Here is a 14,480-nt window from a genome sequence, read left to right as displayed (position 1 = left end):
GTTCTATTGCTGTGAAGAGACACCATGATCAAGGCAACTCTTATAAATAAAAGAAAGCATTTAATTGGTGCTTGTTTATAGTTTCAGAGGTTTAGTCCATTATCATCACGGCAGGAGCATGGCACTGCAGAAGTAGCTGAGAGCTACACCCTGATCCACTGGCTAAGAGAGACAGACTGGGCCTGGCATGGACCTTTGAAACCAAAAGCCCACCACTAGTTGGATACGCTTCCCCTAACAAGGCCACTCCTCCTTATTATCCTTCTAATCCTTTTCAAATAGCATTACTCCCTGATGGCTAAGCATTTAAATATATATGCCTATGGGGCCCATTCTTATTCAAAGCACCAAACATAGTATTATAGGACCATTGTTGGCAATAAAATGATGTTGGGCTATATACTGTTTATTATTAGTCCTATAATTATCCCGGTGGTATTATTTAACTCACTATCACAATTAATAAGACACAGACACCTGTTATAATTCCTTCTTTACCTTGGGTTAGCCAGATATTTCCACCTATGCTATCTCAATAACTTCACCATCCATCTTCTAGCTCTCACCCAATGCCATCTATCTTAACCATCCCTATTTGCCCTATCTCCCATCCACAATTCTATAAGTACTTGCTTATCCTTCATCAGGGTTGTTTTCTCCATCCACACCATCCTGAGAGTCCTTCCTCCTAGCCTATGTGGTTTCTTCTCCATTCTAACCCATCATGGCATCCTCCTTCCTCCTTTCTTCCCATCTGTCTGTCTCTCCTGAACCCAAAGCCTGGGGTTAGCCACACCTATCCCATTCTGTCCTGATTAAAAGGTTTAGGACTTTTAATCAACCAAGCAAAAATAATGTTTTAGGTCGGTTTACACAAGGATAATGTAGTAACCAGATCTTGAGGGACAGCAATTAGCATCAAAATACAAGCACCAGACCAAACCCCAATAGAGAACTTTCTCAGTTGCCCTGTCCCTACACTCACAGCCCCAAGAACTCTGCTTTCCTGCTGTTGCACTCTCTCTTGAGCATTCACTGTTTAATAGCAGAAGTGGGCTACATTTCCACATTGTACCAGTGTGTGTTGCTACCTAACTTTACCCAAGCCCAAGAGTAAATTTCTTTATTTGTCATACCTTGTTCTTCATTCAGGAATAACTAAAACATGCGGGCACAAAGACTCTAGAATTCCAGGCATATTTAAAAGGTAGAAAAAACTGAAGGAGACAACTTGAAGAGGGCACAACAGTCATGACAACTGTGTGGTTAATACAAATAGACATCTGGGCATGGTGGCGCATGCCTTTGATGCCAGTGCTTCGGAGGCAGAGACCCACAGCTCTCTGTGCATTCAAGGCCAGCCTGGTCTGCAGAGAGAGAGTGTTAGGCCAGTGAGATGCTGTCTCAAAGAGAAAACTTAGGGAAGCCCACATCAACTGGTGAGCTGCAGCTGAGATCACTAGGTAGCCAATGTGTTTTCTGTTCCAGCTGTATGAAATATGTTTGGAAATAAACTGGTCCTTATTTTATTGACAATGGTTAAGGTTGTCTATAACAAACTCATAAATAAAAGCTATCAATTTTCATAACCAAGTCCCAACACAGAATTTGATTCCTTTATATCTGGCAGAGGATAGAGGGAAAGCCCAATGAAGGAAGGTCTGTGAACACACACACACACACACACACACACACACACATATGAAGTACTACAGAACTATAGAATATCTGCTCCTGACTGAGTTCCAGAGCTATATAGTATACCCCCTCCCGTCCATTCCTATCCTCTAATACTGATGAGGGGAAGTCCACCAGCCTAGGATGTAAGGTCAGTGGTGCATCAGAATCCACGTCTCCTAAGGTCCAGGCCAGTGTCCATCCTCAGCAAGCACATCAGGGCACAGTCCTAACTAGAGTCACAGGGTAGCTTCCTATTTGTAGTTGGCTGAATTCTCCCTTCTCTCTGCCATGGTAACCGTTTTCATACAGTTTATTCCCCTTTGGCCTCTGATCCATGGACTAGATAATTAGTCAGGCTTTTGAATAATTAAAACTGTTAAAAATGCTTTGTACCTACTAAAATTGCTCCAGTAATTACTGCCTTATCGAGAAACTGATTCCAAAGAACAGAATACTTCCCCAATTATAGAAAATATTTCCACTCGAGGCTCTCCTGATTCAGAAGTTGAGGAAGGAGTGATTGTTATGCAGCCAGGACCTTAGAAGCTGAATAGCACCAAATCTTTATAGAATCTCCTCTCTTTCTAATGGGTGGATCTATTGTCTTTTATTCCTGGCTTCCAGAGCCATCTGTACATGTGACTATTAATTAAAATATTGGATTGACTTACTGGAACTAGAGTATACCCTCTGACATTTTGGGGGCTGTCTTCCCAGTTGGACATCCGGTTTTTTCACTGTTGTCTAGGATGACCTCCAACTCACAGTCTTCCTGCCTCAGCCTCCCAAGTCTCACAGATGTACTCCTGAGGAGCAGAGGCAGTGGCAGGAACTTGAGGGGAGAAGAGAAACCTGGAAGCATGGAGCTGGTGGGATCTGCTTAGCACCACCCCTTCTGTACTGTGTCCCTTGTTAGGTGCTAAGAATGAAGTCACAACTTTCAGTCTTACCCTGGCTAGCCTGTCCTCCATGAGTGCAAAGTCAAGGCTAAGTGAGGGGAGGAGATTAGAGTGGTGTTGACTTCTGTTCATCCGCCAAGACCCTGGGCCCATTTGTCACTACAGCATGGCATGACTAGACTGACCCCCAGCACTGAACGATGCACCCATTCGGTGATGGCGTGTCTAAACAGGTATTTTCTCACAGCAGCCACAAGGTGACATTCCCTTTGATGGAAACGATCAGTACATCTGATTCACATTGATAGCATTAGCTTCTAAAAGAACCACTTGGGCTTCTAGCTACCAGAATGGCACCAAGGTTTTAATGAGTTTCCATGGTCTCAAAGACAAGAATTAAAAACACAAAGAAAATCCAGCCTAAAATAAGTCATCACAACAAAACAGTGGTCTTACCTCAGTGCTGGTCCTGCTTCCTAAGGAGTTCTCATTTTGTGTCAGGGAATTTTCTTAGTGTAATAGGACAACAAGCTCATTTAGTCTTAGCTGCCTGAATATGCCCTGTGTATGGCTTGCCCTTCAGCCTCATGGCCTGGTGTCCACCTGTCAACCTTACCTGCTTCACTTTGGGCTTTCTCTGCCTTCCAGAGTCCACTTTGCATGGAAATCCATAAGTACCAAGCAGGGAAATACCTCCTTCCCGAATATCTGTGCTCTGTTACACACACACAGGCATGCACTCACACATTTATTGCTAATGAAGGAGGCAGTCTCCAATTAAGGGGAGGGGGGTCTGGTGAACAAACAGCCCACTTCAGTGTGTGTGTGTGTCACTATGAGGCAACACAGTCACTCAAGGTATTAACTTACTAGCTACAGTGCAGTTAATGACCATTCTCTTTCTGGTCTCCTTTGATGAGTCTTCTCTTCTGTCTTCACCTCCCAGATGGCCATCTGCCTTTAAGCCCATGCTTCGGGGTCTTCCTCCCAAGGGAATCCAGATCAGACACTGCCCTATAAGGTGTTTATTAACACCCTTAATTTAGACCCAAAAGAAACAGAACCAGAGAAAGGTTGACTAGCTTGCCAAAGATCACAAGGCTGGAAAGAGACAAACCTTAGCACCAAACTCAGGCTCCAAAGTCGTATGGTGAACCCACCACTCCTGGGAGAACCGTACCAACCACAGAGACCCCGGCTGCATGCCCCTGGCTCTGGGAGACAGACTACAGGACCAGTGGATGAATCCTCGATATCCCTGATTCATGTCCAGCCCCGTCTTCAAGATTCCAGTGCAAAATTCCGAAGTGTGCTTGAGCAGGCATTTGCTGTAATTTTCGATGCAGTGTGGCCACAAGGTGATCCATCAGCCAGCTCTTTGACAGAGAGTTGATCTCCGGGGTCAGGAAGTAAACCTCCCGTTTACGTAAGGTGCACTTGGCATGCGCCCTCCGAGTGGCACACGGAAGATAAAGCACAGTCAATGACAGTCCTTGTCAATGAGTTTGTTATGTCAAGAGGGCCATGTGAGGTGCTCTGCTAGCACTCAGGATATTTGCCCTGTGTTTTCTTTTTCCTTTCTTTCTTTTTTTTTTTTTCTGCAATATAAACACTTTGCCTTGCCTTTTCTTTCACATTCTCCAGGCCTCTTCTGATTCAAGCATTTTCATCCAACATTATTACAGAGGCAGGGTGGATATGTAGTTCTCTGACCATCAGCCATTTTTTTTTCTTTCCAACTGATCTCTCTGAATTTTCTACTTTGTTTCATGTCTGTCCGAGTAATTTCAGAACCACAGATTGGTGAAGACTGAGTTTTTCCGAGCTTTCTTTCCTCTGCACAGAGAGAAAAGTTCTATTGTAGGAAACTGTCTGTGACATTCATTGATTGTTGGCACTGATGGAAAGAAAAAGAAAGAAAAAAAATCTTTTTTTCCTTAAGGCTATTTCAAAGATCTTGGATAATGATAGTAAAAAATAATCCCCAAAATGAGAAGAGCAGGATGCAAAATTTAATATCTTGTCTATTTTGTCATCATAAAATCTTACCCACTAAGCAAAGGCTTTTAGAATGAAATTTGAGATGTGATGATGGGAAACTAAGGAGAGCATCTATGTTTACCTAAAGATTATAATGTTTCCTAAAACCACTTTTTACTATGGCAAAGTTTTCTGCTCTTACCTTATACAAATTCATACCTTATACAAATCAAGATCATACTTCTGTTTTCTTCCTGATTTTTATGTTAAAAAACAAATAGGACTAAGAGGTTTTTTGTTTTGTTTTGTTTTGTTTTGTTTTTTAAGCTAGAATGGAAGGAAGAAAAGTGGGGACAAAAGGAGAGAGATAGAGGAGAAAAAGGAAAGGAATAAAAGAAGGGGAAAATTGTGCAAAGAGAAGGGTCTTTGGGCTCCTAAACTGGAACTACACCGTTGACCATCTGTAATTAAAAATTCAACAGCCATCCAATGCCTCAAATGCACCTGAGCCCATCACTCATGCAATGACCTTATTCTAGGCCACGCCCATCTTCCTCTTCCCAGCATCCCAGCTAACTTGTGAGTGTACTTCACTCATCACTATAGCTCCCAGGGTTCTGATACAGGAAACCTAGATTCTGAGGGGCACAGATGTAGGTCCTCTACCATGTTCTCCAAAGAAGGCTGATCTGTGCAGCATAACAACCCCGAATCACAAAGGCTCTGAAGTACAGACATGCATGTCCTTCTCATGTCACTTACCTGGTCTAAAATCACTAAGACCTCTGCTTCAAGGTTTTCTCCCTCAGGGACCCTGGCTACCAGAGGCTCTAGCTCTGCACTCCCATGACCGCGGCAACAGCAAAGGGGGCTCTGAAGAGTCCCACGCTGGCCCTTAAAGATTTTCACCTGGAAGTGAGGCAGTCACTCGCATCTCATTAGCCCAACAAGCCTCAGAGTTAGCCTGGTTCAAGGAGGTAGGGAATCACTTGTGTTTCATAAGAAGGAACAAGTAAAGAGTGGTCAGAAAGTGTCGGCCATCATATTCCTTGACACGGAGAAGTATGCCATCTTCTTAAAAATGGCAATGGCAAATAAGTAAGAACTTAATAGTTCCCTCATGGAGAAATAAATTACATGGCACAAATTTAAAGAAGTAAAAAACTCACTTGGGGAGCTGAACCTTTTAAAATGAGCAGAAGTTGTCAGACATGAGCACTGAGGACCGCAGGGGCTCAAATACTGAAAAAGACGCAGCCTAGGCATTTTGGGTATAGGAAGTGAAGAGTGAAGGTTAAAGGTCAAGAAGGCATGAGTTGGACTGAGGAGATGGCTCACACAGCCTGATAGCCTGAACTCAGCATCTGGAACACAGGCACCTGTAATCCTAGTGCTCCTGCAAGATATGGGAAACTGAGAAGACCAGAGACTCCAGCTAGCCTGGCCTAGGCAGGGACAAAGTGACTCTCTCTCAAATACAGTAGAAAAGTGAGAACTGTCTCACATACAGAGATATACAAACACACATATATACATTCATTCACAGACACACAAACACAATCACCCATCACACACACACATACAGACACCCATCACACACACACACACACACACACACACACACACACACACACACACGCACACATGCACGAAAGCACGCACCAAAATTTGATAAGTAGGTGATGGTCTTGCGAAGGTAGGAGACAACATGAGCCAAGAGTGGAGGCTCGTATCATTAGTCCCAGCACTCAGAGGCAGAGACAGGGGTATCTCTGTGAGTTCAAGGCCAGCCTGGTCTACATAGTGAGATCCAGGCTAGTGTGAGCAACACAGTGAGACCCTGTTTTTTTGTTTGTTTGTTTGTTTTTTGTTTTGTTTTGTTTTGTTTTACTTTTGAGAGAGCAGGGTCAAAGGGATAAGTCATGATCCAGCCATATCCCATTTCCAGGATCCCTAAAAACAGCACACCCACCAAGAGCTCAAGTCCTTTATATAAAATGGCACAGAGCTTACACAGAACCCAGCACATACTCCCACATGGTTTAAATGGTGTCTAGGTTATGTATAAAATCTTGTACAAAATAAATTCTATGCCAAAATCTTTGTACTGTATTGTTTAGCAAATAATGACAAGAAGAGTATTTATTTCTGTGTGTTCATATAGATGCCCTATATTTTTAAATATATTTCTACCCTCAGTTGGTTGATACATGGATGAGAACCATGTACAACAGGGGGACAATAATTTGTTTTCTTTGAAGTCAAAGGTGTACTTATAAATGCATAAGAGCTAATGATAGAGGTGAAATAGAGGCATTAAAAAAATGTCTGCCAGGCTACAGAGAACGGAAACCTTTTATCATCATTCATTGCTTCATTCATTTGTTATTTCAACAAATATGAATATGGCCATACTAGGCTCTGAGCATACAGCAGCATAGCAGAAAGAGCATGAGACATCAAACCCCTTTAAAGTGGGAACTAAGAGACTTGGAGTGAGCTTCTCAATGCCAAACTTACAAGGACTGGGTCTGAACACAGAGCCCTGGAGTTAGACAGCGTTATGGAGCCCGACACCCCGAGTACAGGAAGACTCAAGGTAGGGCAGTTATGAGAGCTTTGGGGTTTGCCTGGTTGAGCAGTCCAGGCCATGCCACCTTGTCTGAGGTCCACCTCTGCAGGGTTTCAGTTCGGGGTTGCCGGGTGTGTAGTGAGCCCTCCAGTGGACACTGTTGGAACTCATCCTGTACCTCTCAGTCTGTTAAGTCACCCTTTCTGGTGCTAACTGCTGCCTTCTGTAGGATGATGCCCCTGGCATTGGCCTCCAGCAAGCCCACAGCCTGGGCTGTCTCTGCAAGATGGCTTTGGGCTTTGGAGCCACTCTGCTCTCACCCAGAGAGGTGAAAATCCCAGGATCTAGATGTCCCTAGAGCAGCTTTTACCAAGACCAGAGGACAGTGCACACAGGGTATAAAGAAGCTTCTTTCCTGCCACAGGGAGCTCCACAGAGCTTCACTCAAGCTCTGCCTACACCCCCCTAGCCCCCCTCGCCGGATGTACTTTCACTTACAAACACACTCCCATTCCAGGCAGCACGATGTGAGTCAGGACTTTTAAAGGACACTGGGGGTTCAAACACTGATAAGATACAACCTGTTTTCCAAAACGTTCATGGTATTGTAGACAGAGACATGTATGTGTAAACTATTCTAGGTTGTATGTGTTTGTGCTAAAGAGGGGATGAAAATGAAAATAGTGAAAAAAACAACAACAAAAAAAAAAGGAAAAGGAAAATAATGACAAGCCTCCTCCTTCATCTGAGGTGAGGATGGGAGGCGTGCCAGCTGGCCTTTATGTCAACTTGACACAGGCTAGAATGATCTGAGAGGCAGGAACCCCGACTGAAAAAAGGCCTCCGTGAGATCGGGATGTAGGCAGACGTGTGGCATTTTCTTAATTAGTGATTGATATGGTAGAGCCTGGGCCCATTACGGGTGAGAACACCTCTAGGCTGGTGGTCCAGGGCTCTATAAGAAAGCAGGCTGAGTAAGCTATTAGGAGCAAGCCAGTAAACAGCACTCCTCTATGGCCTCTGCATCAGTTCCTGCCTCCAGGTCCCTGCCCTGTTTGACTAACAGTCTTGACTTCCTTTGATGATGAAAAGTGATGTGGAAGTGTAAATAAACCCCTCCCTCCCCAAGCTGCTTTTGGTCATGGTGTTCTATCATAGCAATTGTAACTAGCCCTGACTAAGACAGAGAAGGCTTCATACAAGAGCTTAGCCTTGGTCTGGTTCCTTAAGTTTACCTGAGGGAAGGCAAGGAAGAGTGCTCTAAGCAGAGAACAGTCGGTCAAAGTCAAAGTCAGCAGGCACAAAGAGAAGGAGAGGGGAGATAGGCTGGTGTTTAATGGTAGAATCAACAGTGGTGAGCAGTCCACAGGTGACTGTGAGCCATGAAAAGATAGAAGCAGGAAGAGAGAAGATGGCCCCCAAGGAAATGGTCCTACAGCTCCGCATCAAGGGAAATATGCACTCTCAACTTGTGCTCTCAGCCCACAAGGATCTCCAAAGGGCAGCTTTTGCTAACCTCAGGTCCGGTAGCACCTGCAGCGACTCTCCTGATGCTCTAACGCACACAAATGGCTTCCAGGAATGGATCAGGGATAAGCGGACAGTGGTCAGCAAGGTCTAGGAAATATTTCAGTTTGATTCTCCCCAAAGCAGAATCTGTTACAAGGATTTAGACACCTGAAACTTATTGGAAATCAACAACAACCAATACAAGCAGAAAGGTAGGTCCATGAGAAAGATAGATGGCCAAGACTTGGGGTGTCCCCAAGCATGTCCCCACTGTGGGCAAAAGGAATATAAAGCCAAGAGCTGGGAGAGCAGTATCTTCTCTCGAACATCCCTGAGGTTCACCAGAAGGCAAGAGTGGCCTGGGTGTCTCTTTCAGCCTTGTCAGCTGCTGGCTGAAGGCAGTTCAAAGGAGCTGTGGATTCTCTGGGAGATGGCAAAGGGCTCGCAGGCACCGAAAAAAGGTACAGGATCAGTGGTCAAGCTATTGTAGCCCAAAACAGGGTGAGCATACTCACCCCACTTCCCGCTTCCTATTCAACCTTCCTGCTGGGAAAGAGAAATGCCCCGAGGTCCCAATTTTCTCTTTCCCCTCTACATAAAGGTTAGAAGTGTTGGGAAAAATTAGCACTCATCAGCATAGAGTTGACATCTATCTATCTCCAAACCATCCAAGCTTCATTGTCTCTAACCTATTTGGGGCCAGGGTACCTGCCAGTTGGCACGGATTCATTTCCTCACTCCATAAAGTAAATGGGTGAAGGGGTGAGAGCTCACAATAACCCTTGGATGAAGTCGAAGCGTAATCTCACTTTGAGTTTGTAAAGAATCGCCAACTCCATCCACCCAAAAGCAACAGTGGGAAGCGACATTTAGTGTGCTGCATTCAAAAGGAGAGTCGTGGGAAACTTTAGGATGCTGTGGCCATAAGGGACATGGAGGGCTTTTGTTTGGTTTTGTTTTTGTTTGTTTGTTTGTTTGTTTGTTTTTCCCTAGTCCATAGGTTTGCAAACTGCTTTGGGGCCTGGCGAGAGGAGGAATGGGTGAAAGGAAGGCTTTCTGCTCTGAGTGGCTGTCTTCATTTTGATCCCTGCCCCCACACACAGGAGATGGTGATCTGGGAACAGAGATCCAAGCATAAGCCGTATTTGGAGCATGCGCCCAGGAACCAGCAGGGATGTAAGAAAGGAAAGGGAAGAAGAAACCATTAGGTGTGGTGATGGTGAGAAGCCTCAGCAGGTAAAGGCACCCGCAAGTCCTGAGTTTGATCTCTGAAACCCACAGAAAGGTGGCAGGAAAGATGCAGCTGTAAGGTGTTCTCTGACCTCCACACATGCACATGCAGGACATAATAATGGATAAAATTTCCTTAAATTTTTACAGATTGTGTGTGTGTGTGTGTGTGTGTGATGTTTGCAAGCGTTACATCTCTTGAAGCTGGAGTCACGGGTGGCTGTGAGCAAACCTTGGTGGGTCCTGGGAATCGAATTCAGGTCCTCTGGAAGGGCAGGAAATGCTCTCAACCCCTAAGTATCCCTACAGTCCTAAAAAAATTAATGTTTTAAAAGGTGTGTTACAAACACATTGGCCACGGTGGGCAACTGGAGCTTGCACCTTCGAGAGAACCTGCTTAGCCAGCGGCTCCCCGCCTCCAGGACATGCCACCTGAAATGCCCGAAGTTCTGAGGCGCTGTGTAAACGCCTCCATCTCCAACCTGTCATTGGCTGAAGGGAGCTATAGGGACTGTGTTAAGCCCTCTGCCAAGGCAGCAGTGTGGATTCTGGTTTCTGGTGGAATCCGCTGGAATTCTGCAGAGCTAACAAACACAGAGGTTTACATGAGACTTGACTCTCAAATTTGATATTTTATGTATCTGGGGATTTAGTCTGAGGATTCTCTATTAGAGAGATATGCTAACAAAATAAAATAAAATAAAATAAAATAATATAAAATAAAATAAAATAAAATAAAATAAAATAAAATAAAATAAAAACCCTGGACCTGCCAGCATTAGTGGCACATGCCTTTTATCCCAGCACTCAGGAGGCAGAGGCAGGCACCTCTGAGTTTGAGGCCAACCCGGTCTACAGAGCAAGTTTCAGGACAGCCAGGGTTACACAGAGAAACCCTGTCTCAAAAAACAAAAGTGGATCCTTGTAGACCCACTAGGGTGATCAGATACACTTATTTTACAAAGGGTGCAGGGCTCCAGAAAGGAGCAGGTGAAGACCAAGGCTAATGCCTCCCAAGCCTCAGACAGGGCTCTTCTCTGAGGGCCCTCATTTCAGCCACAGCTCATTTTCTCTATTTCACTTTTTCCATTTCCCCACATTATCCTTACTCTCCACATATGCCCCGAGGACCTTAGCAGACCTTCTCTCAGCACCAACTGCCCTAAGATCTCCACCAGTCACAGATAATGCCATTCTTTCCCCATCTTCAGCCAGCTCCTTTGACAAAATCTTTTCTACACTGGCAAGCAGTGACCAGAAGTAGGAAAGCCAGGGAAGGGGGGTGATGTTGGCACAAACACTGGGGAATGAAATATAAACACGACACTCCACGTGGGGCAGCACACCACGCTGATAAAACAACTTCCCTGAGCTCAGTATCAGGGGGTCTGTTTTTAATGCAGCTGCCTATTGTCATTGGTATTTGAGGGTTATTCAAACGGCACCAGGCTGCCATGGACACCAGTGTGTGGGTGTCTTAACTTATATAAGCCAGTAGCCTGCTAAGCTCTGCATCCTTGGAACCTGATGCTTGGTCCAGTACCTAACAAGTGCTCAATAAATGATTGCTTAACAAGGGAAGGGGAAAAGTCAAGGGCTCTTTACACCACTTCTCACCTTCCAACTCGAACTCAAAATCCAGCCTCACACACCAAAATGCAATGACATTCCAAAATACTGACAATGACTTCCTTGCCAATGATTTTTTTTTTTCTTGAACTGTGCTGACAAGGAAAATGACGATCATTTTCTCATTAAATAGGTATTTATTCAGCGCTAACTCTATGTTGGGTGCTGGAATGCTATGTGAGAAAAGGGAAAAGGAAAAAAGAGACTCTTCCTTTTTGAAGACTGCAGAGGAAGCCGGTAGGAATCCATCATCACATGAGACAGAGGTCAAGAGGCATCAGGAGAAAGCGATGCTAGGGTTTTAAAGAGACAGACTCTTCATCCATGATGCCCTTTCCTTCAAGAGAAAACCCAGTTCCCCTTCTTATGAGTGTGGGCTGGTCTATACACTTCTAAGAAACAGTGATGGCAGGATGACATGTCCAAGATTTACGCTATGAAATAAACCACGTCTCCCATCTTGAGTCCGTCTGCCTGTGTGTCCCTCTCTTCTGCCCCCTCCTCCTCTCCCTCTGATTCCTGATCACCTGCTTTGTGGAAGGTCTTGTTGAGAAGATACTTAGTAGGGTGGGAAGGAAAGGCAGCACAATGGAGGAGGAATTGAAGCCTTCTAAGGCAACCTTAGAGGCACTTCCATGCCACTTCAGGACACCTGAGTGCTGGAACTGTGAACTGGCAAACGCTGGTTTTTATGCAGCCAAGTTGGGGCTACTTGCTATTGAACACTAAGTAACTAGCTGGAAGAAGTGAAAGACGCCCTGGGATGTGGAGAGAGGGGCGCCACTCTGACCTAAAAAGTGAGAAACCACTTCCCTGAGGATGCAGTTGAGTAATAGAAAAGCAAGAAGGCTGGAAAGGAAAATCTAGGAACCAGAAGTGGCATTGTGCAAAGGCCCTGAGGCAGGAAGCCACAGTCACACATATACTCAACAACACCAAGGTGGCTACAGAATGAATAGCAAATAAGGCCAGTTTATAGTGAAGCTGACTTGACAGGCCCATCAGTCGGAAACCCCAAGACGTCATTGAGGACTTTGGGTCTTTCTTGGGAAATCAATGAGAAGTCTTTGAAGGGTTTTAAACAGGAAAATGACTCGGTCATACTTAATGTTTGTTTGTGTGTGTGTGTGTGTGTGTGTGTGTGTGTGTGTGTGTGTGTGTCTTTTCAGCCACTGTTTCTGATCATGCATTCAGTTGACCTCTTCTCACTGAGCTAGTTTTGATTTCCACACAGGCCCAAATAACAGTGGAAGTTAAATGGACAAAGACCTCGTAATTTGCAATGCTAACTTCTCAATAACCCTCATCTCATTCCAAGGGTCTCCAGTCTCTGGCTACAGGCTCTGATAGTGTTAGACAAAGTTTGGGGGAACCTCAAAATGAATCCCTAAAACTACTTCCTAATGCAGCTGTATAGCTGTGTCTCATTCTCCTTGGGGAAAAAGTCTAGAATTTTAACACAATCCCAAGGGAATCCTGAGATGGTAGACACCTGAGCCTGAGGCATGGATTCAGAAGCATGTAAATTCTTGAGGAAGGGAACATAAAAGGAGAGGGTAAAGAAAAGGGGTAGGAGTGTAGCTAAATTGGTAGGGCCTTTGCTTAGCATGCATAATGCTCTATCTGAAGCACCACACAAAAACACACACGGAGACACACACCTGCTGTCCCAGTGCTCACATGGGAGGTAGAGGCAAGAGGATCAAAAGCTCCAAATCATCCTTAGCTATACATAGCAAGTTTTAAACCAAGGTGGGCTATCTAAGGCCCTATCTCAAAAGAGGAGAAGGAAGAGAAAAGGAGAGGAAGAAGAGGAGAGGAGGAGAGGGGGTATGTTCTCGGGTCCTAGGTAGCCCCAGCTTGCTCCAGGGGAGACACTGTAGTATGAACCACAGAGCTGTCCTCCTTGGCAAGAGCTCCTCCCTGCTTCACAGCCCTCCCCCCATCTGCCAGTCATTAACTGTGAGTTGCTGCCATCAGTCAGCCAGTTCTCAGGAGAAGAGGCAGGGTTTCCAGACAGATTAAATGTTTTTATCTGCTAAGTACAGAAACCTAAGAAGAGAGACAGTTAAAGCTACTAGCAGCCGATGGGTAGGTGGAGGGGAATATCCCCATCAGGGATGGGGAAACCCCAGTGTCTGCCATCTACAATCCAGAAAGAGTTCAAAACCATCTGCAGCAAAGAAACATAGCCTACCAATAACACCCTGTGCAAACAGGATAGGCCCTTCCCATGGAGACGCCTCTGCAGGTCCCCACCATCCAGTCATGGTTGGATAGACACTGACTAAAGTGCCCCTGCCAACCACCCAGACCTGAAGCTCTCCCCTCAACACAATTCAGCCTGGAGCCACAAGGGTAAATCACCCTAGAATTACTCAAAAATTCCCCTTGGGTATGTGAGGAAGGTGCTGCAAGTCCGGACAGATGATCAGAAACCTCTGGCACTTGAGTGTGGGGTAGAATAGGAACTATTTAAAAGCAAGCCCAACCCCAACACCCCCACCGACCATGACTTTGGGTTAGCTACATCGTGTATCTGAGTCTCAGTTTCCCACCTGTAAAATGGGTGCAATAACGATGGCTCTTGCTGACAGGATCCATACCAGCATGGGAGCCACCGAATTAATCCATCTGCGAAGTACCTGCCTCAGAGTAAGCGTCCGTGAATATTAATAATTAAAGTGGTTATCTGGAAATTTGGGAGAGAAAAAAAAATGCTTCTCTCAAGAGCCTGAGATCAGAGCTCAGATCCCTAGCACCCATGTGAAAGCTGGGCAGGTGTGGCAACGCATCTATAATTTCAGAACTCTAGAGACAGAGAAGGGGATCCCCGGGGCTGCCCAGCTAGCTAGCTCAGCTTAATCAGCGAGCTCCAAGCTCAGTGAGAGACCCTGCCTTAATGTACACGGTAGAGAATGAGAGTAAGACAATTGATACCAATCTACACACACGCACACACACACACACACACACACACA

Source organism: Psammomys obesus, unplaced genomic scaffold (genome assembly GCF_907164565.1).
Source record: "Psammomys obesus unplaced genomic scaffold, mPsaObe1.curated_primary_1811, whole genome shotgun sequence".
Taxonomy (NCBI): domain Eukaryota; kingdom Metazoa; phylum Chordata; class Mammalia; order Rodentia; family Muridae; genus Psammomys; species Psammomys obesus.
Note: the sequence above shows the minus strand (reverse complement) of the source record.